The 17,302-nt window shown below is 42.4% G+C and overlaps 1 long non-coding RNA gene across 1 annotated transcript in view; it reads left to right on the top strand.

The window, feature by feature from the left end:
- The first annotated feature begins 484 nt into the window (after nt 1-484).
- Nucleotides 485-17,302, top strand: part of LOC310660187 — a 39,033-nt gene continuing 22,215 nt past the window's right edge. The window contains exons 1-2 of the long non-coding RNA XR_014503285.1: nt 485-1,363; nt 10,286-10,422. This is a non-coding gene — a long non-coding RNA (uncharacterized lncRNA). The remainder of the gene's footprint in view (nt 1,364-10,285; nt 10,423-17,302) is intronic.

Genomic DNA, 17,302 nt, shown 5'->3' with positions numbered 1-17,302 from the left:
ATAGTAATGTGCAAGGAACAAATACATTTCAAAGGAATTCTGTCAGGTCATTCATGTCCATAAGGCTATCCCCTCTCAATACCCTTTTTCACACTGGGATGGGAGACACAGCAAGGCATATTTAGGGTATAGTTTTCGCGATGGCAAATTAGGGATGCAAGACTTGGTGCCAACTCTCTGCTACGCAGCATCTTCAATTTGCAATTCCACAAAGCATGGAACAAAGAAGGTGAGAAATCTCTAGTGCCTGGTGAAATATTACAAATAGAAAGGGGGGGGGGCTTCACCCTCAAACAGGCATAGGATCTTAAATCTTTACTTTGCATCTTGGCTATCTTCTGGGAAGGTGTAAATCTTTGCCGCTGTGCTTGCTTGCAACACTCGAACGCAGCTGCTTTTATTCCCAGGTGGCAGATCAGAGCGAAAACTTCCTGACTCCATTCTGCTGCCTAGTCTCCGCCTCCCTGCCTGTCCCTGATTGGGCAGTGTGGCGTTCGTACGGAGCCCCCGGTCGTCTCACGGACTATTGACCCGTACACCACTAATCCGCTGCCACCAGCCAGGTCCTCCCTGGTAAAATCACTTCAGTCTCAGTCAGCTTTTCAATTCATAAAGAAGAGTGTATTTTATTTCAGACTTAAAACAAAACTATTACAGCATTCCAAACAGTGTTCCTCTTTACTTTCTTAGTCTTATGTTCCTCTCTCTATCTCTGCCACCACCCCACACTCAAGGACCAACTGCCCTAACTGTCCCTCTATTACCAACTGCCTTTCCCAACCAGCCAACCCACTCAAAACCAACCAACTACCCACCCACAACTCCCAACGGACTAACCCCCAGAACTCCTCCCAGAACTCCTTTATAGACCCACTGACTCCCCCCCCCCCCCCCGGGTCCTGTCTGTGCAATCTATTTAACTATTTCCCCTCCAGCACACTCTCATATATGGTAACATCACAGGCAGTTCATTTTATTTTATTTTAAGAATTGGCAGGCTGTCCTGTTGTCCAAAGTAGCTGGCCAGGGGAGGACTCAACAGCCAGCTGTGGCAGGAAGATTTTGGAGGGGAAACCACAACAGGCCACAATTGCCACCCAACCCTAAGCGACTATTACGGCAGTTCTTTCTACACATTTCTAGGAAAGTTAGGATTGCTTTAGCCTTAGATCTGAATGTGTGAGTGTCTCAGTGACTGGATCCTGTCCACATACAACTACAGTAGTACCTCTACTTATGAACACCTCTGGTTATGTATCCCTTGGGATACGCATGCAGCAAACCCGGAAGTACAGGCAACTCCGGTTGCGAAAACCTTAGGATCCTACCAGAGCTCCGGAATGGATCCTGTCCACAACCAGAGGTACCGCTGTACTTTGTAACTTTGTTTAAGCAATGCATTCCCTGTCTTTCCCCTGTAATGACTTGACTTTGTAATAGTTTCTTGGTATGGGAAGTTATTTTATTGAGTATAAGGTTTAAAGGTGTATACTAGGGCTTTAGTGATGTATGGAAATGAGAGCTGGACCATAAAGAAGGCTAATAGCTGAAGAATTGATGCTTTTGAATTATGGTGCTGGAGGAGACTCTTGAGAGTCCCATGGACTGCAAGAAGATCAAACCTATCCAATCTTAAGGCAATCAGCCCTGAGTGCTCACTGGAAGGAGAGATCCTGAAGCTGAGGCTCCAGTACTTTGGCCACCTCATGAGAAGAGAAGACTCCCTGGAAAAGACCCTGATTTTGGGAAAGATGGCGGGCACAAGGTGAAGGGGACGACAGAGAAGGCCTGGCGTGCTCTGGTCCATGGGGTCACGAAGAGTCGGACACGACTAAACGACTAAACAACAACAACAACTAAGGCTTTGCACACCCAACCACACCCAATTATGCTCCATCTCCTTGATCCAAGGGTCCTGAATCAGAGGGACATACCCTGGACAACCTTGGAAATCGCCCCACCCTGGATCCAGGCTCAAAGGATTTTCAGAGGGCAGGTTTTTGTTTAAAGAGGTGGGTTCCCTCCCCTCCCAGTCTACTTAAACATACATGAGGAGGTAGGAGAAGGAGTAGTATAGTGGACATGATCTGAATAATGCTTCCGAAATTACTGTTTTATATGGATATTGAGGATGTGCCTACGGCAGGGACCTGACATTTGAAGGTGCCATAGCACCCATGAAGGTTTTCAGTGGTGCCGTTAAGCAGGTGCCCCAGATTCTGAGCTTTTACTAAAAAAAGAAAAGTCTCTAGGTAAGAATGCCCTGGTACCTTCTATGCAAGTTCTGTGAAATGAGATATATGATATAATGAGATGTATATTTTTCATGGTACTGAGGAATGTTCCTTGTTACAGTGGTACCTCAGGTTACATACGCTTCAGGTTACATACGCTTCAGGTTACAAACTCCGCTAATCCAGAAATAGAGCTTCAGGTTAAGAACTTTGCTTCAGGATGAGAACAGAAATCGTGCTCCGGCGGCACGGCAGCAGCAGGAGGCCCCATTAGCTAAAGTGGTCTTCAGGTTAAGAACAGTTTCAGGTTAAGTACGGACCTCCGGAATCAATTAAGTACTTAACCTGAGGTACCACTGTATTAGACAGCAACAACATCAGTCTCTCTCTCTCTCTCTCTCTCTCTCTCTCTCTCTCTCTCTCTCTGTGTGTGTGCGTGTGTGTGTGTGTGTGTGTGTGTGAGAGAGAGAGAGAGAGAGAGAGAGAGAGAGAGAAATCTCCATAATGAGGACCAGCAGAAAATAGCTGACTTCCTACAGCAAATATAGAGGTGTCATGGGGGTGGTAGTCTTTAATTTTGTGGTATGCTATGCTTTCCCATGGCAGTCATTTTCTGTTATGCCATGCTGCACAGAAGCTCTTTTGTATTATGGCACGCCTCCATGGCAACCATTTTGTGACTGGCTCCCCCAACACTCTCAAAATTCAAAATGTGCTCACTAGTCCAAGAAGGTTGGTTACCCCTTGCCTAGGGTACAATTTCCAGCTTTCAGAACACCACTCTTGGAGCAGGGATGAATGTCTTGCATCTAAACAGCCTCGGTCCAGTATACATGAAGGAGCGTCTCCACCCCCATCATTCTGCCCGGACACTGAGGTCCAGAGTTGAGGGCCTTCTGGCAGTTCCCTCACTGCGAGAAGCCAAGTTACAGGGAAACAGGCAAAGGGCCTTCTCGGTAGTGGCACCCACCCTGTGGAATGCCCTCCCACCAGATGTCAAAGAGAAAAATAACTACCAGACTTTTAGAAGACATCTGAAGGCAGCCCTGTTTGGGGAAGCTTTTAATGTTTGATGGACTATTGTATTTTAATATTTTGCTGTTCCCCGCCCAGAGTGGCTGGGGAAGCCCAGCCAGATGGGTGGGGTATAAATAATAATAATAATAATAATAATAATAATAATAATAATAATAATAATAAATTCTTCTAAGTAAATGGCAGAAAGGGTAGAAAACAAAGGGTAGAAAATCTACATTAGTTCATCTGCCTGATATGATGAGGACCATCCTGAACACTTCTACTGTATTGTTCTGTAAGATTCACCTATTTAGAAATCCTTTATGCATCTGCCTTTCTATTTGCAGAAATTGACATGAGATTCCATATTACATGAAAGGATCTACATTGCAGAAAAACTATTCATGCTACATGAAAGGATCTATGTTGCAGAGAAACTATTATTTCCTTATCTGTTTCAAAACATTTTTTTTGGTAACGATTTAGTAGAACAACAGGAGTCGCTTCCCTATGGATGTGCCAAAGTTCTATGTCCTCTGAAACCAGGGCCAGCCCTACCAATAGGCAAAATGAGGCAACTGCCTCAGGCACCAGAATGTGGGTGTCATGAAAGGGCAGAAATTTATTGTTGTTTATTATTGCATTTATTTCCTGCCAGGCAGTAGGGAGAGGTGCTTCTGGGATATTCTGCCTCGGGTGCCAAAATAATTTGACCAACATTGGGTACATGCTATGCACTTTGACTTGGGAGTGGTGGTGTGCGTTTGCTGGTTTGCCTGAGGCAACAAAATATATTGGACTTTCCCTGTCTGACTTTCCCTAGTAAGCAAGAAGAACAGAACACAGCAATTTCATTAGGTATCCCCCTTTCTTCAAGTTCACATGGTACTCAGCACAACTTTCTTAAATGTCTATCTGAGAATCAAGAAGTGTTTTAATGTTATTGAAGTGCACCACAAAATTTTCTTACCTATAGTCTCATTCTACATTGAATTTTACCAAAAGCAATGAGATACTTAGACTCTACCCATCTCCATAGCAAATCAGCACTTGTTTTCCTGCTAGATGACTCCACAGGAGTTGGGTTTTTCTGTCTACACTATAGACAGAAAAATATGTGGGGTTTCCACATATAGTATCTACTTCATAAATAAGGTTGTCATATACAGAATGAATTGAGGTTCCCACCTAACCTAAATGAATTTATGGGAAGACACCAGGTTTAAAAAATCCAGAGCATAGAGGTATGGGTCTGGATTACTTTCTGAAGTTCCCACTAATAGCAAATCTGACAACTTTGGTTCTTGACATATTTACACATTTAAGAGATTCCAAAAAATAGTCAGAGATTCATCATTCACCTCTGTATCATCATCTACATGAATGCATGGCTGATGTATTGGGCAGTTGGAATACTTTGGAGGGTGAAGATGGAAAAATTGGTGGAAGTGACCTTTGCAGAGAAATACTCACATTCTGAAGTTCAGAGGCAGTTTTTCTTGCAAAATCAGCATCATCATTATCATCATCATCATCTGGCCTTCAACTGGATTAAGAGTTTGGTCTAGGGTTGAGGGGGGTTATTGACAAAGCCACTATGAGAGGACCTTTCCTACACCAGTGAACTCTCCGGCTGGGGTGCAATGGTCCTCCTGGCTTGCCATACCTGGAACTGCTAAGTCAGGCCTCCATTATGAGCAACAACCTGCTGCATGGTTTGTTCCCACAATAAACTGTTTCTACATTAAAGCTGCTGTTATGCATCATCTGTGTGGCGTCCTCTTCATGATGCTTTTCACTGACTGTAGGCTTAACCTGCATCATAAGTTGTGGACTGCCATTCTATTCCACTGATGTATTATTGAAAGCATGAAGAACGTGCAGCCCCCCACATATCGCCAGACTACAGTTCCCACAATCCCCAATCACTGGCCATGTTTGTTTGGTTCTGATGGGAGTTTGACAAGATCTACAGGATTGCCCCATTCCATGTACTCTTTATAGAGAAATTAAGATGGCTGCTTCTTCAGGGTGCTTACAATGTGGCAATATTACGAAGCATGTCACTTCCTGGATGAATGTGTTGCTCAACACTAGCGATGGGGTTCACTGTTCTGTACCTGTTCATCTTTTCATCGCGTTATCATTACTCAACCACAGCAGTTTCCATTTTATTAAATTTGTATGATCTTGTCCCAGTATGGTGGTTCACAAAAGTAATATTATTGCTTTCGATTCTCCTGACAGTGGTTGGAATCCTCTCGCATAATGAATACCATTATATTGCCATATTTTTCACCACGTACAGCACTGCTTTTGTTATTGATTTCTCATCATCAAGTAGCCATTGCCCCAGGCAGCTTTATTTTAAGCTTTATTTGCCTGGGGCAAGAAACAAAACAAAAGATTTAAAACCATTGTCTCTGAGTGAATGACACAGATCGTCAGCAAGACATCCCCTATGGGGGTGAAACAATTAGTACAAAAACAAATCCAGTCCCCTCTCTAGCCCTCCCTTTCCATTCTTCTTGCAAAGCTGTAAACAGCCACATGCAGAAGAAAATTTGGCAAGGGAAATAATTGTTTTATTTACTTTTTGTTGTGGGAAGAGAATAAATTTGGCCATTACTGCTTGGATTCATGCTTAGTCAAATCCAACATAAAGATGACCGAAAATGCATAAAAAGTGGGAAACTGAATCAACAAACAATGTAACAAATATATGTTACATTCAGATTTTCCAAATAAAACACCATTTGTCTGTAAAAATAATCATTTTTCTTTTAAAAGAATAATTTCTTTAAAAAAGAAATACTTTGCTTTAAAATTGTATTCAGTTTAAACTTTTAACATATATTTAATTTATATATTTAATTAATAGTAATATAAAGGTCAGACTGAATTCCGACAAGACAGAAGTATTGTTTTGGGGGGGACATAGGGCAGGAAGGTGTGTGGGACTCCCTAGTACTGAATGGAGTAACTGTGCCCCTAAAGGACCAGGTGTACAACATGAGAGTCATTTTGAACTCACAACTGTCCATGGAGGTGCAGGTTAATTCTGTCTCTGGTGCAGCTGTCTACCCACTCCATCTGGTACGCAGGCTGAGACCCTGCCAGCCAGCAGATTGTCTCAAGAGTGGTGCATGCTCTGGTTATCTCCTACTTGGACTACTGCAATGCGCTCTATGTGGGGGCTATCTTTGAAGGTGACCCAGAAACTACAACTAATCCAGAATGCAGCAGCTAGACTGGTGACTGGGAGTGGCTGCTGAGACCATATAACACCAGTCCTGAAAGACCTACATTGGCTCCCAGTACATTTCTGAGCACAATTCAAAGTGTTGGTGCTGAATTTTAAAGCCTTAAACGGCCTCAGCACTGTATACCTGAAGAAGCTTCTCCACCCCTTTCTTCTTCATTTCTTCTTCTTCTTCTTCTTCTTCTTCTTCTTCTTCTTCTTCTTCTTCTTCTTCTTCTTCTTCTTCTTCTGTGATCACTCGTACCCGAGTAAGATTGTGTTGTACAGTCTTCATTAGGGGAATGAATTCAATACTATTCTATAGGATTCATTTGTAGAGATATTAAGAGTATCAGAGAACTTTTCCACAATATTTTTCTCAAGAGCACAATTGCGCTAGATGCTAATTAAGTTAGACAAAGTCAAATACCATTAAGGAGTCAGCAGAGGTAGAGACTGACTAAATCCTTAAAAATGCTTTCCCTTCAGGCCTCCTCAGCTGCCTTTTCATCTAGAGTAAACAGAAGGCCTGCTCAAATTAAATCCTCCATGTTAGCAGAAATGAAGAGTCTTTTTTCTCAACCAAACTTGGTCACCTGTTAACCACTGATGAATATGCATGGCTGCAAATGGGGAGATACTTGGGTTTTTTAAAAATTCATATCTGCTGTGAACTGAGTCAGTTAAAACAACTAGCCACATGCAGAAAATGTATTATAAGGCATTATTTCATACAGCAAAGGAGCAAAATGGTGAGCCCCCATCCCAGCTGAATTTCATATCATGCTTGGAATCATACATTTTAAAGGATATCAAACAGATTAATATTAATTTCCAGACAGAGAAAACAAACATGAAATCACTTGGGACTTAAGAAAAGCTTTCATTCTTTATTTTGATATCCATTACATAAATAGACAGTAAAAGTAATAGGATAGCATTAAATAGGCAGCAAAAGTGACTGGCTGACCTGTTTAATGTTATTCCCCCCCCCCCCCCCGTTAGAATGGCATTAGATATGCCCTTGTAAAGCAACACAGGGCATCTTTGTTAATTAAAACTTTTTTACCATGGTTCCCTCCCCCCCTCCATCTGCTACTGATCTCTGGCTACTCTGCTCCTCCCTCTGGTGTCCCATTTTAATTATTTCTTCCTCCCTCCCTCGGTGTCCTTCGTTATCTGCCCCTCAAATACCTTTGAAGGGGGCGGGGTCAGAGTTTGAAGGCAGTAGAAAAAGGCAAAACGCTACATAGGGACATATGAGCAGTTTTTCACTGATATAGCAGCATGAAACAATTAAAAATGAAGTGATACAAATACAAGGTATTTTTACGCATTATGAACATAAAAACAGGGCATCATCTACGTAGCATCCTGCCAACCTAGCAGTTTGAAAGCATGCCAGTGCAAGTAGATAAATAGGTACCGCTGTGGTGGGAAGGTAGACGGCTTTTCTGTGTGCTCTGGTTTCCGTCACAGTGTTCCGTTGCACCAGAAGTGGTTTAGTCCTGCTGGCCACATGACCCAGAAAGCTGCCTGTGGACAAACATCGGCTCCCTCGGCCTGAATGTGAGATGAGCACCACAACCCCGTAGTCACCAGGGGTCATTTCCCTTCCCCTTTTACCCTATGTTATCAAAGCCATTCCTTAACCCTTTCTTAATGTTAAAAACCATGAGTGCAGATCCGCCCACAGTAAACATTTGAGATTATTATTACCCTATCCAGTGCTAGTTTTCAAGAAAAAGGGGTGCCAGAACTCACCATGAATTCTTGTTCTCTTGTTCTCTTAGAATGGCAAAGGTGCCCACCTGAAAGGTGCTAGAACTGAGATCCGGTGAACTCCAGCTGAAAAAAAAGCCCTGACCCTATTGCTCCCAAAGGAAGTGTGTGAGTCAGGATTACTTTGGGCCATTAGGTTTGGGTTCCCTTCTTAAGATACTTGCCAAGTTTGCACTCATTGCAAAGTGGCCTCAGTGCTGTGGGTGGTTTGTCCATCACCTCTGGAGCTGTATAGTAACTTTGGGGTAAAGGTAAAGGTAAAGGGACCCCTGACCATTAGGTCCAGTCGCAGATGACTCTGGGGTTGCGGCCCTCATCTCCTTTACTGGCTGAGGGAGCCAATACAGCTTCCGGGTCATGTGGCCAGCATGACTAAGCCGCTTCTGGCAAACCAGAGCAGTGCACGGAAGCGCCATTTACCTTCCCGCCGGAGCGGTACCTATTTATTTACTTGCACTTTGACGTGCTTTTGAACTGCTAGTTTGGCAGGAGCAGGGACTGAGCAATGGGAGCTCACCCCATTGTGGGGATTTGAACCACCGACCTTCTGATTGGCAAGCCCAAGGCTCTGTGGTTTAACCCACAGTGCTGCCCGCGTCCCAGTAACTTTGGGAGCATTCCTTGATTGATCTTTGACAATACAACAAACCAGTTGTCAGGTGAGTGGTATCACCCCACAACATCTGCTACTGATAGCCTCATACCAAATTCTTGTCTTTTGTGTCTTCATTCCAAGCATGTGGGCAAAAATTCACTTGCCACATAAGAACATTGCCCAGCAAATATTAGATAAATACTTGGGGGGGGGGGATTGTTCCCATGGCTGAAGTATGCAGAGAAATTGTCTGCTACACACAACCTCCAAAAATCCATTAATATTTTTATATATTGATGAAATATTTGCACAAGTTTACTAAAGCAAAAAGTTCCCTATGTTATTCACTTCATTTTGTAATACATTGTTAATGGATTATTTATGTTTATGTTTAAAATTTAAAAAGCTAAAGCTGTTATGGCCTGTAAGATGACTCCTAGAACTAAATTTTTACAGTTGGAGCATCGATAGAATCACCAATTAAACTTGAAATATGGGACTACATGTTAATTAGAAGAATTACATTATAGTCCACTTTGCTTTACGTAATTATTATAAAGTGCCCCACTGAATCATCCTGATGACTTAATGCCTTTAGAAGGCATTCTGAGCGCACGTGTATAGGATTGCGTTGTTAATTATTCAAATTTCAATTTGTGTATGGTTGCACTGTGGATTCAACCACACTAGACATATAGTAAAGGTAAAGGTCCCCTGACCATTAGGTCCAGTCTTGACCGACTCTGGGGTTGCGGCGCTCATCTCGCTTTATTGGCCGAGGGAGCCGGTGTACAGCTTCCGAGTCATGTGGCCAGCATGACTAAGCCACTTCTGGCAAACCAGAGCAGTGCACGGAAACACCGTTTACCTTCCCACCGGAGTGGTACCTATTTATCTACTTGCAGTTTGATGTGCTTTCGAACTGCTAGGTTGGCAGGAGCACGGACCGAGCAACGGGAGCTCACCCCGTCGCGGGGATTCGAACTGCTGACCTTCTGATTGCCAAGCCCAAGAGGCTCAGTGGTTTAACCCACAGCACCACCCGTGTCCCTGACTAGGCATATACTACCCTGTAAATAAGTGGCACAAGTGATTTATGGTTTGTTTGTTTTTTAAATGGAGTGAGTTCTTGTCCTTGACCAATATCTGAAGGGAGGGGAAATCAGCCTCAAATAATTGGGATGGAAATCAGTTTCTTTCAATGACTTGGTGAGAAAGTATGAAGTAATATACAACTGGATTAAGGGGATAGAGAGACATGCAAACACAACATTTGATTTTTTTTTAAGATAGTTCAACACCTAGGCATATTGAGAATTATGAGATTTATGCAATTATCCCTGTTTTTATAAAGTGAAATGCTTATTGCCTTATGGCAGTTTTAACAAGTTCTTTTTTATTTGGTTATTTTTCTAGGGCTGGACTAAGCTTTGTTTTGGTACCTGGCAAACAAGCTATATAGTCATGTAATTGCTTATCTAGCAATTGGACACCTTTGCTGTAATGGTCTGACAGAGCTATTGAAAACAGTTGGCGCACCAGAAAAAAACACTGTAAGTATATCTGTGTAGGCAAATAAGATGGAGTATTAAAACAAGGACTTCTGCAGCTGTCCTTTCATGAAGCTCTGGCTATTGATTATCATGTATCCATGGCAATAAAAAAACCATTCCCAACTGAAGTTCAGTGGAATTAAACAGAGGTTCTTCTCTGGTAAGTGGGGTTAGGAATCAGATCGCAGCCTCGCCTATTTCAAATCAGAATTATATTTAGTGTTACTTTTAAAAGTTCCCTTTTTCTGAAGTCAAAGGAGATGAGATGGCAAGCTGCATGGGACACTCTGTTTGCTCAGAGCTGTTCTAGTTCAAAGGGTCCCCTCCTTTAAAATTAGACAGCAACGAGCAAGTTGTGCAGCAACACAACCGAGAAACGCGCTCTGCGCTTTTCATTACAGCCACAGCTTCGTAAGAAGGCAGAAACACTCAGCATAAACAAGGCATAAAATACAACGCCAGGGCACAGAAGAAAATGCATCAGGTCTTGTGGTGAACTACAAGTTTTATTCCCTCATTAGGCTGACCCAGTTCCTGACCTATGGCAATGTTTCATTCTGAAACTAATGAGGAATGCAAAAGTCATCTTAACTCGTGAAAATGAAATGTGTTTTAAAGCCCCAAGATGCAGTGGAACTTCTCCTTCGTAGGGCACACTCCAAATTTGTTTTGTTTTGCTTTTTTTGTCCAGCCGCCCCTCCCTCCCAGCCGCTTCAAGTTGGTGTGGAATAGAATGAACATTTTCTCCAGTTTATTGTAGCAAAGAAGAAAAGAAGATTGTGTTACAATTTCCTCTGTGTACTTGGTCTGGAATTTTCATCCCAGCTGGCTTTTAAGCAGCATGGGGCATACAGTGGTACCTCGGGTTAAGAACTTATTTCATTCTGGAGGTCCGTTCTTAACCTGAAACTGTTCTTAACCTGAGGTACCACTTTAGCTAATGGGGCCTCCTGCTGCTGCCATGCTGCTGCTGCATGATTTCTGTTCTCATCCTGAAGCAAAATTCTTAACCCAAGGTACTATTTCTGAGTTAGCGGAGTCTGTAACCTAAAGCGTCTGTAACCTGAAGTGTCTGTAACCCGAGGTACCACCGTACCTGCTGCCCATTGCAAAGTTGGTCAACAATAAATCAAATAAAAACACACCTAGCACAGTATTTTAGACCACTAGATGCAGCATCTATGAAAGGTTCCAAATTGAAATCAATTTAATTGTTCCTCACCAAAATTTGTCATAATCTACCCTCAGGGAAGGTTGCTAATCTGTGAACGTCATTTTCTTTTTTTATATATAAATAATTTTTATTAACAGGCCAATCAAATCACATTAATTCCAAATCAGATTAGTTCCAAATTATACAGCCAAATTTTTAAAATTTTATTGGGAGTACCCACACTTCGCGCTCCGAAAGGGGTCTAAACATCACTCTTGCTGCTGCTTTAATTTCACAGTTCTATCCAGTTCTGTCCAGATAGTCTCCTTATTATTTTCCTAATCCTCTTGTTGTAAACATATATTCCTTTCTTTGAGATCTCTGATAATCTTCACAAGGGTTGAGAACAAACATATCCTGTGTGGATTTTACACTCTCCAGGAGCCATATCACGTAAAGGACAGCCGCCATTTCCACACCTCCATGAACAACATTCTTAGAGTCTGTCCGTGATTTCCACCAGCCTGCGAAACTGTATCTCAGGGGGGCCCTGCCGAGTCAAATTCACATTCCGATTCACATTCCGATGACCACGGTTGATGGGAGGTTTTGCTTCTGCACATGAGTTTGACAAATCGCTCTGAGCTGAAGCATTCCGTCCTCACCCACCCTGGAATGTTCGGTTCATATTGAGTTCATGAAACATTGTACCCTGACCTGTTCTTGTTCTTAATGCATGGTTGACCACATCTATGAATGTGATGGTTATGCCCTTTTAAGTTTTGCTATATCAATCACTAGTTTAATAAGGAGTATATCAATCACTAGTTTTCATACCTGTCCAACTCTGTGTTCCTTTCCCAACCTTTAATCTATTGATGATTAATGCCTATATGCAACCCTTGTGTATGATTTGTGTTAACCAATCAGCAACAAGCACATACGTGGCAATGCTGTAATATTCAATAAAAGGGACTCTCTGAGACATGCTCAAAAGATGCCTCCCGTATGACACTTGTCACTCGTCTGTCGTTTATTTCAACCCAACACACGGTCCTCCCCCCCCCCTGTCCTCCTGTAGGCAGGCCGTCTTGACGAATCTACTTGAAACTGCAACACAAAGCTTTCCTTCCGTTCCCGATATTTTCCACCAGCCTTTCTTTGTTCAATAATTCATTTCCACACAGCTTTTAATCTCCAGCTTGTGATTATTAAATTGGAACGATTTTTTCTCTCTGGGAGGGAGGATTATTGTGAACGTCATTTTCACAGTATCCCTCATCCTCTCAAGCCCTCAGAGGTTCAGGGCAACACAGGGCTTTTTTTTGGGGGGGGGGGGAATTAGTAGCACCATCATTGTGGACCTTCTTTCCTACAGAACCTCTTTCAGTCCCTTCCTTTGCCCCATTTCACCAAACGTGATCCACCTGGAGCAGGAACCTGCAAGCCACTCCAGTATCCATGCCAAGAAAACTCCATGGACAAAGACATTTTGAATTATGGTGCTGGAGGAGACTCTTGAGCGTCCCATGGACTGCAAGAAGATCAAACCTATCCATTCTTAAGGAAATTAGCCCTGAGTGCTCACTGGAAGGACAGATCCTGAAGCTGAGGCTCCAATACTTTGGCCACCTCATGAGAAGAGAAGATTCCCTGGAAAAGACCCTGATGTTGGGGTAGATGGAGGGCACAAGGAGAAGGGGACGACAGAGGACGAGATGGTTGGACAATGTTCTCGAAGCTACCAGCATGAGTTTGACCAAACTGCGGGAGGCAGTGGAAGACAGGAGTGCCTGGCGTGCTCTGGTCCAGGGGGTCATGAAGAGTCGGACATGACTAAACAATAACAACATGGTCTAACCACTGCTTTCCCATGTACTTTTTTTGGTCTTGCTTATTTTCACTTTCACATTGGGGATGTGTTTTCATTCTAATTTTATTGTAAGTCATTCTGAGACATTTTGAGACATTTTGAGACATGGGAGCAATAAGTTTATGTATGAAAATACAGCTAATTTTTACATTGGTTGATGCCAGTGGCAAGGAACATGACAGACAGATAGCTATGCTGTGACACACTACAATACTTGATGCAGTAACATTAATCAAGTTCAGTAGCTCTTAGGAACTAGAGTGTCATATTAAGGTTATTTGGACCCTTCAGGAAAGACAGCATTTTATATACTGAAGAAGTATGGTGAAAGTGGGTTTGCTGCCCCTTCCTGGAGGTTAAGGAAACCACCAAGGGGTGTTTCCTGGTCTTGGAGACATATAATTTCTCTTTTGTCCCTTTGGAGTGTGTGCAGGCTGCAATCTATGCTGCATAGAAGAAGAAGAAGCTACATAATTGTACTAGGAAGGCTGCAGCAATTTGAACAAAAACAGCAGTTCTAATACCTTAGTAGTCTGCATTAGCAATCAAAGAAATTGGCCCACTTTAGGGCAGAGGTGCTTGGGACGCGGGTGGCGCTGTGGGTAAAACCTCAGTGCCTAGGACTTGCTGGTCGCATGGTCAGCTGTTCGAATCCCAGCGGCGGGGTGAGCTCCCATCGTTCGGTCCCAGCTCCTGCCCACCTAGCAGTTTGAAAGCACCCCTAAGTGCAAGTAGATAAATAGGTACCACTTTATAGCGGGAAGGTAAATGGCGTTTCCGTGTGTGGCACTGGTGCTGGCTCACCAGCTGCAGCTTCGTTACGCTGGCCACGTGACCCGGAAGTGTCTTCGGACGGTGCCGGCTCACAGCCTATAGAGCGAGATGAGCACGCAACCCTAGAGTTGGACACGACTGGCCCGTACGGGCAGGGGTACCTTAGGGCAGAGGTGGGAGACCTCAGGCCTGGGGGGTTACTGTTGTCCTCCACCCTTCAGTCTGGCCCTTGAAACTGCCTCCAGAGCACAGCCTTCTCCATAAATGGATTTTTAAAAACTTAAGAAATCTTACCACATGATTTAATCAGTATGGAAAGGGGCAAGTGTAACAAAACAAAACAAAACAAAACCTCCTCCTCCTCCTCCTCCTCCTCCTCTTCCTCCTCCTCCTCCTCCTCCTTCTTCTTCTTCTTCTTCTTCTTCTTCTTCTTCTTCTTCTTCTTCTTCTTCTTCTTCTTCTTCTTCCCCTGCCCATCTGGCTGGGCTTCCCCAGCCACTCTGGGCAGCTTCCAACAAAATATTAAAATTCTTTTAAGAAGAACAAATCCCTTCACTAAGGAGTATCATACCACAATCCTATATCCACTTACTTAGGAGCAGGCCCTATTGAATTCTGTAAGCCTTACCCCTGTGTAGGTAGGATTATATGGAAAATTCCAGAGAATGGTCAACAGCTTGTTCAAGTCCTAATAATGTATGAGTCAATTCACACAAGTAAAATTGGACCTGATCACACAGCAAAATCAAATAATCTTGCACCTGGTCATATTGCGTGTCAAGTTCGTCTCACAGCCAGCATATAATGAAGTGAGCAGAAAAAGAATCGTTTGCTGCAAATTGATCTATCCAGAAAAATAGACCAATCAACTGACCACTTTCACTGTGTGCCCAACCTGTAAAGACCTTTGAATTCAGTAAACTTTCAGAACTGTGTGACCCCAAGAGCTGCTACTCCTAATTTGTAAACAGCTTGAATGTGGGAAGAATACAAAGCCCGAAACACATAATATTTCCTTACCCTTTACAAAATCTGCAATGCATCCCAGAAGTTACAAAACTGTTTTACACTATACCAGTGTTAAGTTTGAATTATTATTATTATTATTATTATTATTATTATTATTATTATTTATACCCCGCCCATCTAGCTGGGTTTCCCCAGCCACTCTGGGCAGCTTCCAACCAAACACTAAAATACAATAACCTATTAAACATGAAAAGCTTCCCTAAACAGGGCTGCCTTCAGGTGTCTTCTAAAAGTTTGGTAGTTATTTTTCTCTTTGACATCTGATGGGAGGGCGTTCCACAGGGCGGGTGCCACTACCGAGAAGGCCCTCTGCCTGGTTCCCTGTAACTTGGCTTCTTGTAGTGAGGGATTCTCACATTCTCACAGTATGTATTCTTCTTTTTAAAACAAACAACAACAACAACAACAACAAAACCTACCATACTAATTCTGGGATATCAGGCATGAAGCTTTTGGAACGTACCATACCCTTCAGGTCTTTATAAACCTGTGGCATGTTAGACACTCCATTCAAATTACTGTTGGGTCTTTTTTGCCAGAAGGAATATATTTGTGGTCTAACCCACTCTTCAAGGCATTTGTTGCCTAGTATCATGAACCCCATATGATTGACAGGTGGGCTACCCTGTAGTCAGATCTGGACCATGAGGCAAATCCTGATAAAGGATCTGGCCGATGGAGCCGAAAAGGTTCCCCACCTCAGATTTAACAACAACAGCAGCAAAAAGTGCACCAGTCTATAGCACTGGTCCAATGACAGTCTTAAAAATATTACCCATCAAACACCAGGGTAAAGAGGTACATCTTCAGCAAACAGAAACTATTTCATAAGGATGCTCTGACAATTGCACCAGACACATCTTGGAGGGTAGGAAATTCTGTAACCTTGCACATAAGAATGATTTTGCCCATATTCTCTCCCCTACAGACTTAGTATCCTTCCTTAGGAGACCTGCTTGAACCCGCAAGAAGTGTGTGGCAATGAAAAATGCATTTATGTAGAGTCAATCTCTAAAACTAATTTACAGAGTAAAAGGATTTCTAAGTGGATAAATGTATTTATATTTTCCAGAATCACTGAGATGTATTAAGATCAGAGAAAGTTTATTTTCCTTTTTACTGCCGTCCATTTATTTTTCAGAGAGCTATACTTTCTTTTCTTTTTTTGTTATGGTAAAGCAGTCTACGCCTGAAATCAGTCCAATAATAAATAGCTTATATGAATGGGAAAATGACTGCCCATACAATCACTTTATTTACTTAAGTTGCATATCTACTCTCAATTTATCTTCTTAGTCTCATATACAAAACCCATTTCATCATGTTCCTGATTGTGATTTGAGACTGAAGTTTTAAAAGATAAGGTGGTGCTGGTGGAGAACCAACAGGTTAATTCTGTCAGGCACTATATCAATGTCAGCCTCTGTGAAAGAGGAGAAAGCGAAAATCAATATATAAAATACTAAATTAAATATATTTAATAATAGCTCGGTAATGCTGAGATGTGCGACACTTGAGATGAAATAGTGTGTGTTTTTTCCCTCCCCTGTGAATCTTTGCAGAATAAATAGTTTATGAAACACCCAGAATAAATAGGGGATTCGAGAACACTGTGGAAGCTGCTCATTTTGAAACTTTAGAGTTATCATAGGATAAAGGAATGCAATCCAACAGAAAAAAATAAAGGCAAGAAAAGAAAGAAAGAAAAGAAACCAACAGCAACAAGGCTATAGGCCTTCACTGTCAAAAAGAAAATTCAAAAACCACCTGGAAAGCATTTTTCTTTCCAAATCCCGTTTGGATTTGGAACTAATATACCAAGATAAGAAGCTAAAGCTACACTCCATCCATATGTTAGCTGGCAGCATTAAATCATGTCTTATTGTTACAATAGCTTGCGCATTCCAAATGGATATTAAAGGAAGGAGCTTTTATATATATGTATAGATAGATAGATAAAAATATGGGCCTGTTTCCATGACCACTTCAGTGTTTAGTGACGTCTAGAGGCTTCCAGAAAGAGGTGAGCTACTGTTTGATGTCCTGGTATC

Source organism: Podarcis tiliguerta (assembly GCF_965153285.1).
Source record: "Podarcis tiliguerta genome assembly, chromosome: 11".
NCBI lineage: Eukaryota > Metazoa > Chordata > Lepidosauria > Squamata > Lacertidae > Podarcis > Podarcis tiliguerta.
Note: the sequence above shows the minus strand (reverse complement) of the source record. Positions and strands in the feature narration are given on the sequence as shown.